Consider the following 10,820-nt stretch of genomic DNA (forward strand, 5'->3'; position numbering starts at 1 on the left):
GCCGCCCTGTGAGACTCACAATAGGGCGAGATTGTGCCAATGCAAGGCTGGAACCCAGGCGGACAGGCATGGATGTCTCCCTCTGCGCCTGATGTGCTGGAACAGCTCGAGCCAAATCCCAAAGGAGGTGTGGGACAGGAAACAAACCAAACATTATTACAACGACCCACATTGTTGCCATGAGAAGACCCATGCTGGCTTCACCCATTGGCAGATACTACCACTGGGCACCCTACCCCACGCCTCTCACAGTAGGGGGCGCTATAGAGAGAGATGAGCCGGGGCAAAGGATAAATGTGCACCACGGTGTCGGCTGCCAATCACCTTTGTGCGCCGATTGTCGGCGGTCTGAAAAGGTCATTAAGGGGATTTACATAACATTTTGCACTCTGTCTCAGGCACATAAGCAAATGTGAGGTTCCGCGTTGAAGGTTGCCCATACGAAATGTGCCCTCATATCTTGAATGAGATTTCAACGAGTTTGTGACAATGAGGCAAACCTATGACATCGCAAAATGATCACAAAAGGCAATCATAAGTCCAATCAAAAATGGGGATAGGGGTACAATAACCGAAACTGTCCTTAAATCTCCCCTTGAATAATCTTGAAAGTTGAATTTGAGTCTCAAAGATATATATGACTGTAATAGTCCTCCAAAGCAGTGCTGGGATGAGTTTCATCCAACCTTCCTCTATCTCCTTATCAGCTTGGCACGTTCGGTGTGACCCACTTAGAAGCCACGCTGGTGATGATGTAAGGGGAGGTGACGGGGACCGTACTGGGCCAGGCATGACAGATGGTTGAGACAGGCGCGGTGGGAAGGCACTTCCTCAACAAGCGTTGTGATTTGTGTATGTGGCGTTGCAAGGTGTGCTGGCGAGATGGAAGCAGTCACATGGCACATTGTCCACGCCAGGGAGTTGGATTTTCCGGAAAGCTTTGGATGTGAGGTTTCCGCTGTGCAGTTCTTCCAGTACATGCACTGTTATGACTGTTATCGTATCTTGTTGAATTGATTATGTGTTTTGGGCATGATTCAATCAATAGGGAAAGTGGCTTGATTTAATTTGCCGTGTATTCCTTATGTACATGTAATATCGATGTGTGTATGTGTGTATGAACAGTAATACATGTGCATGATTGCTCCTGCCTTAGGACAAATCTCTCTTGAACATCACCTGCATAAATAAAAGGAAAACTATAAAAGGATGCCCCACCCCGTTCTCTTCAATGTTTGAATCCAGCTTTATCCCTCTGGAGTAGGCATCAAAGATAACCTGTTAACCTGTTCCACCTTGGGCTAGATAATTGGTTGGAATGTGGAGCATGTCGAAGCACAGACCTGAGGAGACCCACGGCCAAATGAAACCAGTGGCATCGAAGGTGCCTTCTCTTGGCATGGTCTCTGCCATTGTCACGGTAATGCCAAAATGCTTTGTTTGCCACTCTTATTCCCGTTCTCCAGCACTCAGAGAGCAGAGACTTCCAGGAGATTGACAGACTGCCTGTCAGTGGTCTTGTGGGGCCTACCATTTACATTCACATTTAGTCATTTAGCAGATGCTCTTATCCAGAGCGACTTGCAGTAAGTTCAGGGACATTCCCCTCGAGGCAAGTAGGGTGAAGACACATTGTCATTTATCATGGCCAGGAATCGAGCCGGCAACCTTCTGATTAATAGCCCGATTCCCTGACCGCTCAGCCATCTGATACCAGGAAGCTATATGATGACAGATCCAACATGCCCAGAGTGTATCTCCAAGGCGATCTAGGGAAGGGTCTAGGGAAGGGCCTTGGTTGTCGTCGAAACCTCTCCTTAAGGCTAGCCTACATCTACATCTGCCCATCTATCTTGAAGACCCATGTAGGTTATGGACAATGTGTTCCGTTTCAAAAATAGAAACCATAATTATCATTAAGTTGACATTGTTTGCTCGCTGGGTACCTGGGCAGTAAGCCATGATGAAATTCCCTTAATGCTATAATTGTGCGGAGATTGTAACCCCTTCACTACTGCCCATGACGGTGTCCAATGAGCAGCCCACAAAATACCAAAATGTTCTTCCGTTTCCATTTACAATTAGCTGTACTCTAATCATGGCTTGTTGGTTACGAATCTGCTGTCTCTCCTAGTTAATGTTGTGACGGCCAGGCCTCCTCTTTAACACCTGCAATCGCACTAAGTTGTCTGATGCATTCTTCCCCCTGTATGCCATGTTCCAGAGCGCACCTGTGTGCCTCCAGGGCGAGCTGGGCTGCGGCCTCTCATTTCTGACTGCACACAGCTCGTGTGGTAAAGCATTAGTGAGCTTGTCATTTTGCTTTATTGAAGCCCTCTGACAACCCATTTGACACTCTCTGCGGGTCAGAGGTGTCAGCCTGCGCTGACTGACAGAGAGATGGACACATTATGACTCACACCAATTGGCTTGCTCCACCAGAGGCTCCCTTGGGGGACCTCCGCATGCTGCCTGCGGAGATAGACGTTTTTGGGTGTATATATATTTGATGTATAACACTCGAACATTCATTTGACATTATTGCACATAATGTAAAAAACACGTTTTGTTTTGAGGAATTCACAATTTGGAATGTTGTACCAAATTACAGAGCAATGTTTCCTCCTGTTGGTTCAATCAGAACAAAAGGGCACATGCGAGGTGTGTGTATGTTTGCGTGAGCGTGCATGTCCTTGGGTTTGGGGGTTAAAATAGGCTTGTATGGGCCACCAAACTGAAGACAATTTAGATGAAACTGCAATGGATGGAAATAATGGCACAAAGCCGTCTAAAGTCTCAAATCCTTCCTAAGACCCTCCATCTTTCAAACTAAACTGGATCACACCAAGAATCTCTTATCCTTTTATCCTGTTTGGATCCTCTAATCCTCCGGCCACTTTCTGTCCTTTCTCTTTTTTCTCATTTCAAACGCCAACGGCTTGGTTGTCCGGCATTGGAACGTAGATAATTTGTGCTCTCTATGAAAGGAAAGTAACTATATTGAAGAAAAGAAGAACAGCTTGACGGAGCCAAGAATGCCAGTGGATCCTCTTTAAGTCCTATAATGAGATGTTTTCTCTGCCTTGAGCTTGTATTGACATGGAGAGTAATGATTACCACATAGGAAGGACATTGAGTAAATCATGTGAAGGGGTGGGAAAGACAACACATAATAATTCAAGTTGTAGAGAAGCCAAGAAGCCTTTTTTTGCGACCCAGGGAGACCCTCATTGATATTTATTTACAGAGGTAAAAAAAATTGAGATGCAGGAAGAAAAAAAAAATATGAACAAAAATGCATATAGGACCTTGAAAGACTTTACAAATAAATATGCTTGGGGCCAAATAACCTTTTGACAGAACTGGGAGTTGTGAGCGGACAATAGACACCACAAAGGCAAATTAATCAACTTCTCAGTCCACATTTCTCCCATCTTTAGAAAAAAAGTAATACCAAATATCCACTAGCCGTCGAGTGGGAGGGCAAAGAGGGGAGGGGGGGCACCTCAATAAAAACAGCACTAAAATGCAATTACAGTGCTGTGAAGAATGGGACTTGTCAGTAATTTGCTGGCTAAAACCAAGGAGATTGTAGGTCTGGGGCCGCTTGGAATTCTGAGCCTGCAGTGCAGTGTGGGAAAAGCAGTGGGAAGGCAAGCAGCACCCTTTGTGAGGTAATTACTGGAACTACCAGAGGCCAGCGCCAGTCCCAGCTAATGATAACCCCTCTCCTCTTCCCTGCTAGTCACCTTGTAATTGATATACTCTATTTGGCACACACACACATACACACACACAAGCACCCTCACGCATGCATGCACACACACACCCACACACATACACAAACAGGCACGATTGACACAAATACAAACACACACACACATGCACACACTCTATCAACAACACATTTCTGTTGAGTTAAATCAATCAGATCAAATGCTTTGATCGTCATTGTTACATACCCTATAATATTATGGTCTGTGTAAAAGTATGCTGAGAAGACTTTCTTATTTTCAGCAACCATGAAATTGCACACTCTTTAGTCATTTGACATGACACTGTCAAACATTTGAACTGAAAGACATTTTGCACTCAAGTCAACAACCTTTTCCTCCATTTTATTTTAAAAGTTGGTGACTTCCTGTTTCTTTTTGTATGTTTCTGCACATTATTGACTTTCCACAAGAGCTCTGGTTTAATGCCACTAATTTTCAACAAGAAAGCAGAATGGTTTCTGTTGACCTGGCGGATAGTTAAACAAATACTGTACAGATGACCAGGACGTGTGTGGAACATAAATGAGTGTCATACCTGCCAAACAGCTCTGGGGTGGAGAGAGGTGAAAAGGTGACCGACTGATCATGTCTGCTCCCACCTCGCTGCCCCGGTCCCACCTTGGACAGGTTGACCCTTTGTCAACCCCCCCCCCCGCCTCCCCCCGCCCCACACACACACATCTCCACCTCCTCACACACCTCCAAACACACTGCTCCACACACACACACACACACACCCACACACACACACACACACACACACACACACACACACACACACAAACCATCACCAAAGCTTATATAGGAATAAACTCAAAGTTGAAATTTGACTTGATATTCCTGCTTAGGTTGCCTCTTTTCCATAGGAAGATTAGTAAGGATTTGGGACAAATAGCTACATCAAGTGGTCACACTGCATTTTAGACCTGAAGTACGACTAGAATGTCTAACAATTGTTACAACCTGTTCCCCCAATAGACCCAATCAACACTGATTAAATCACACAAACTCACACACACTCTCAGGCAAACACACACTCACACACCTCGCACAGCGTCATTAGCATGTTCCCCCTGCTATTATCCTCCACGTCTTACTAATGTTCTCTTGTAAGTACAAAGGTGGCAACATTCTTTTGTTCACTTCAACAATACAAACAAGCACTTCAAAAGGAGTGAGATTGCTTCACAGGTGCCACAGCCATTTTGATGATGGGTCTCATGTATAGAAAGCCAGGGGATCACCAAGGGTCACCCATTAAAGCCATTCAGAGCAGGTGACACACTTCTCACATTTCTCTCCTTTGGTGCAGAGACAAAAAAAAGCAAAGAGCTGCCCAGGTATAATCATACACTGGACTGCAATCACCAATGGGGGACCATGTTTTTATATAGACTATGATTAAATGTGTTCAGTAGACTAGCAGTAGAACTGACGGACTTGCAAAGTTCCTGTCACTGTCTGTAATCAGTGGTGTGTGAGAAGCAACACATTTACAAATCTGTACCTTCAACTCCTGATCTTGCAGTTTGATTAAAGTGTGCGTCTTCACAAGGCTCATTTGGCCATGGAAGTGTGACAGATTATCACTTCCTTGGCATAGCTACTACAAGGTGAACCTGTGATTTAAGACACTGTTATTGAATACCTACATCTTCCAGGTGCTTTTCCTCACTGCCAGAAACTCCAACAGTAAGCTAAAAAAGTTTCATACAATGCATAAAATCAAGATTCGAGCCAATGTTATTTCATATTGCATTGTACTGCTCAAGGTTGGAGAGGTGCAGTGCTAGAGAAGTGACTGAAGCACACATGCACATCAAAAGATTCACTTCAAAGTTAGCTACATAATAACAGGCCCACACAGAGAAGTGGATGTGTGGATCCATTCTAGTTTCGGTGTGTCATACACAAGCAGTTCTTTCAGGACAGCATTCGCCTTGCTTGGTTTCCCAAATTTAAAGCGATCTGACTTTTGTACCTTCTCTAAGCCTGGACTGTTGAATGACAATGCTGCAAACAGCTTTGTTCAGTTTCAACAAACCTTGTCTTAAGAAATGTTAATGTGAGCTACACTTCATGTAAATATGATATCAGAATTTCCCATTTTCCATTGTTTGGACTTCAAAAGCTTGAGGGAGAGTGAAAAAAGTGAAGTGGGAGTGTAACTGCTCCATGTCTCTTGAGAAATGATTTTTTTTTCTTCACCACATCACTATGTCAGGCCTCAGTTTGCCCCTCAAAAACTCAGCTTTATTGAAATGCATAGGGACTCTATTGTGAAAGCCAGAGTCTGCCTCTCCCTATCCAACAACAGCCAAAACAGGACATAAAAAGAGGCGGAGGGAACTGATTGCGATTAGGCCCATTGTCTCCCATTTATATGGTTATTGGGAATTGCCACTTGGGCTGTGGTCGTGTTGAAGTTCTCACAGTCAGGATGCCATCTCCCTCACTGGAGCCGCCGTAGACTCCTCTGGCAACTATCTGCTAACAAGGCCAGTCTCACTTCAGTGACAATGCTGCTGGGTCAGTCTGGTTGGAGGGGAGGGCCCATTTCCTTCAGCTGAGAGCAGCGTTGCTTCAGGGCTGGGCCTCTGTCCATCCTGTGATCTGTTTCATGTTTCGTACTTCTCTCTTTCAGCTGGTGGGAAAAGTGGAAAGGTTGAGGTGTGGAATGAGCTTCTGGCCGTCCACTGACCAGCAAACCTGCTCCCGTTCCCCAGAGTTGACCAACAACCATATTTCAAATGTAAACATTACTGAAAATTCCCAAACTGATTGAATTGTGTTTATCTCTGGTTCTCCTGAGTCCGATGACTGCAGTTTGAAGTATAGTCTGAGGTGACGGCCAGTGGACGAATGAACTTTACTTGAATGAGAGCGGAAGGGTGTCATTATTGTGGCGCTTCCACTCCGAGGGGCGTGTTTATCAATCTTTCTTTGAGGTAATGGGGTTAGATAGCAGTGAGACCTGGCCTCTGGTGGTGACATTGTTGCAGGTCTGAAAGAGTATCGGGGGTCCAGAGACTGAGCCCCAGCACTGGTGGGCTCCATTCACATCAGGCCTCTAATCTCCACCCCTCCCCCCCCCCCCCCCAGATCAGCATCCCCCCTCCCCTTCCCCCAAAACTCCCTCTCTCTCCAAACTCTCATCACTCAGAATTTTTCAGCTGTTATTGTTTCTTAAAGAGCTCAGCTGGCTTCTTGGGTCTCTCAAAAGAATCAAATTATTACTGCAGGTTTATTTTTTTCCCTCTCCCTTTGCTAAATCCAAAGACAACAATAGCATTGTCCATCCTTGTGGACTATTCCCAGACTCTAATTGTGGTCACAACTGACAACTCATCCGGATTTTAATCTCGGCATTCTCAAGATTATACTATAGTAATTAGTTTTCTTTTTGCCAGGCAGTTTATCCGTGGTGGGCGAGGGTCTGTGTTGTCTATGCTCTTCCCCATCAGCAGGAGATGGCCATGGCTTGTACAATGACCTCCAAGCATATAAAAGGGCAGCTAAAGGGATTATGTCTATTCAGTGTCAATTGTACTTTTGCCTGCCTGTTGAGATAGTTATTGTGAAGGACCCACCGAGGCAGGCTCTGTCTGTCCAAGGCACTGATGCGGTGAGGTTCCTCAACCAGTGAACAGGTAGGTTGGCACGCCAATGGGATGTCATACACAATGTGTACAACACTGTTTGCTGCATTTGAAGTGATAACTGAAGGAAGTCCCATAGCTGAAGGAATGGCTATTGGACCAGAAATGGGTCATTCCTGTTAAGTAAGCTATTTATGCAAATATTTATAAGTCAAATGTATTCATGCTATAAGCTCTTCTCTTTTTGAACACATTTCTTGTAAAAATATATCCCCAATGAAGACCAATCTATTGCTTATTTAATTTGAAAATGAATCTCATGGTGGCAAAAGGCGCTTACAGGACTGTCAGCAGTTAAAATTCCTAGTGGTAAGGGACATAGTCAGGGTGCAGTTCCAAAAAGTAAAGGTTGGGGTAAGTAGAACTGAAATAAATAACTTGTTGTGGACCTGGGATGCTTTGATTACAAGGGTAGCATTGCCATACCCTTCTCCATCAAACCTAGGTGGTTTTATTAAACAGTCAGCTCCTTTGAAAACAAGAAAAAAGCACTGCTAAACACAAATCCTCTGCATCTGTAGTTTTCCCAATAGTAGGACAAGTCGTTTTTAAATTAAGTGATGGTAAATAGATAAACTGCCAAACCAAGGGTTGTATGTGATGATACTCATGGTGTTAGATACTCATAGGTTAGATGCATATTTTACTGGAAGAAGAGGTAGATCTACAACCAGACAGAAAACAGAATGACCTCACCTGGAGAAGGAATTAAGTGTGCTGGCCAGGGTACAATATATATTTTTTCTTTGTTTTTAGAGTTGTCATCAGTTGAGCATGAGTTCATTTCCACGTGTGCCTAAGTCAACATCATTCATCAGGGAGAAAATGACAAGACAAGTTTTCTTTTATTTTTCATGCCTGTGATAGAGAATGAAGACTTCCTAGCTTTTTTTACCTGCGTGCGGTGAGTATATTGCTCATACTGTGGAGTAAGTAGGCTGAAGGGGAAAGATATGATATTTCATCATAAATGTATCTGCAAAAGTTTTAGAAAGTGCTACACTCAGTTTGTTGGAATAGATATTGGAACTGGAACAGGTATCGACATTCACATAGCTCCATACTGTTGACCTGGTAGAAATGACATGATAGCGATGGATGTCACTGACCACGCAATTAAAGTAAAGCAATGTTTGATGTTTGTTTGTCATTTATTTTGTTGTTATAAAGTTAACATCTATCAATCTAATACAGGCAGTTGGGCAAACATTATATCCTGTTTACAGTCAGTGGAAAAAACTTTGAGGTAAAACTGTTACAGTGTTACACGTCACAACACTGTCTCGAAAACTGATCTTATCTGCAAATATATACTCTTACTTACTAATATGTACATTTTGCGTAAAATAAATAGTCATAAAAACCATCCAACTTTTAGAGATCCATAACAACTTAAAATGAGTTTGTACAAAACTTTGGATTTAAAGAACATGACAAAATTTTAGAACAGAAGCAAATGTCTAGAAATCTATAGACACTTTAAACAAACAAACAAACAAACAATCAACATGAAATGAATAAATGCTAGGAAGCACATCTGAAATTGCAATTGGCTGCTCAGTAGTATGATGTGAAACATGCAGTCAGTTAGGGCCATGTGTCAATGGAGGAAGATAACAGTGGAAAAACATGGTACAAGCCTGAATTGAACATGGAATCACGTTGACGCTCAAAATTGAAGTAGTTCCTCCTCAAAAATTGAAAATTTGACTGAAATAACATGGTTATCTTGGTCATTTGCCTCAGTGTAGTTAATTTCAACCATACTTGACAGTTGTAATCTTGTTTTACAAATATATAAATACTGCTGTATTTTATCTTCTCTTGACGCAAGTGGTCCAGTATTTATGTCCCAGTTATCAGTATATCAGAGTTTAAGTTGGATCCAACTGGTGACAGAGAAGCTGAGAATAGAAGCTAACAATATACTGTATATAAAATTCAGCCTATGGTTAATATGTGCATACCTATGCAGTCTATATGCAAATTTAATTAGTAGAAAAAAACTTCACATTTTTTGTTCATACTATGACTAAATGTTGTCTTTCATAGAAAGAATACCAAAGCACAGTGCATACAGAGCACACATACAAACATACTGTACACACACACATACAGAAATAAAAAAATAGAGGAAAAAAACAAAAAACATACAAATTATCTTTTTTTAGCAGCGTACAAAAAGGGGAAGTCTTGAACATTTCTGAGATGCTGCTGTTTTGATGGTTTTGGGAGAAAAAATATGCCTGCTATCATTCTGATCATATGCACAGGTTTTGGTAATATTTGAGCTGATACTGCATAGTATGACACAGCTCATATAATACAGCTTAGTTAGTGGTCAATTAAATTTGCTGACATAAAGCATATTTTTAGAGGCATTCAAACCAATGTCCAAGGACAGGACACTGAGAAAAAAAACATGGGTTTTACTGAATCATAGCTCTAGTGAGTGAGTCCCTTTCATATCCTTAAATTTTAAATACAATATACAGTAGCATGGATTTGTCTCCACCGAGTCACATGTCACATTCGGTGAACATTACTAACACTGATAGCAACGAGAGGAACAAGCTTCATATTCCTTAATTTGACAGAAGTGCTGACCTATCAAACTCAGATTTACAATTCCTTTACCATTCCATGCACAGGCTGAATTGAAAGTAATTAGTCTTTGGGAAAAACATTGTTTTTCCATTGTTCTGTGATGAAAATCCTTTTGGACACTTTGTTCAAAGAGCTTCCAGTTATATGTAAATATTTTTTGTAGCTAACATATTATTTGGTTGATGCTCTCTTAGATTGATCCAGTTTTTTTATTTTACTATAACATCAATAATATCAGAATACATAATTACACTCACATGCAAGTGCAGTCTTATTGAAAAATCAGGAACAGGTTAACACTATAAAACATAAAACACCCGTTCATCTGGTTCAAAGGTTAGTTTCCACTAACTTACTATAATATTGCTGAATAGAATATGCTGTATGCTTTTGATTGTACTGGTCATACAGAGCTGTGAGCACTTATTATGAGTTGAGCTAAGTCGAGCAGAGAGCTAGGTTATCTCAAAATATTTGGATTAAGATGTTTTTAGGGGTGGGATTGCGTGACACTGCCTGAAAGGCTTTGACAGTGCTAAGATTCTATAACAATAAGGCCCCTACTCATAGCACACTGACAGTTCACCAATATGGTGCTTACAGAGCACGTCTTTTCATATGAAATCAACAACTCTCATTCCTCGCATCAAGATACCAAGGACTTTAAACCTCATCTGGCAATGTAAGTCACCTCCAGTTTGCGCCCCGCCCCGCCCCGCCCGACCCAGCCCACTCTGTCCTGGTTTCTTTGTCTCCCTCTTTAGACTAGAGGGTAGTC

This window comes from Hypomesus nipponensis, chromosome 10, assembly GCF_054491055.1.
Source record: "Hypomesus nipponensis isolate SF chromosome 10, ASM5449105v1, whole genome shotgun sequence".
Classification (NCBI taxonomy): Eukaryota; Metazoa; Chordata; class Actinopteri; order Osmeriformes; family Osmeridae; genus Hypomesus; species Hypomesus nipponensis.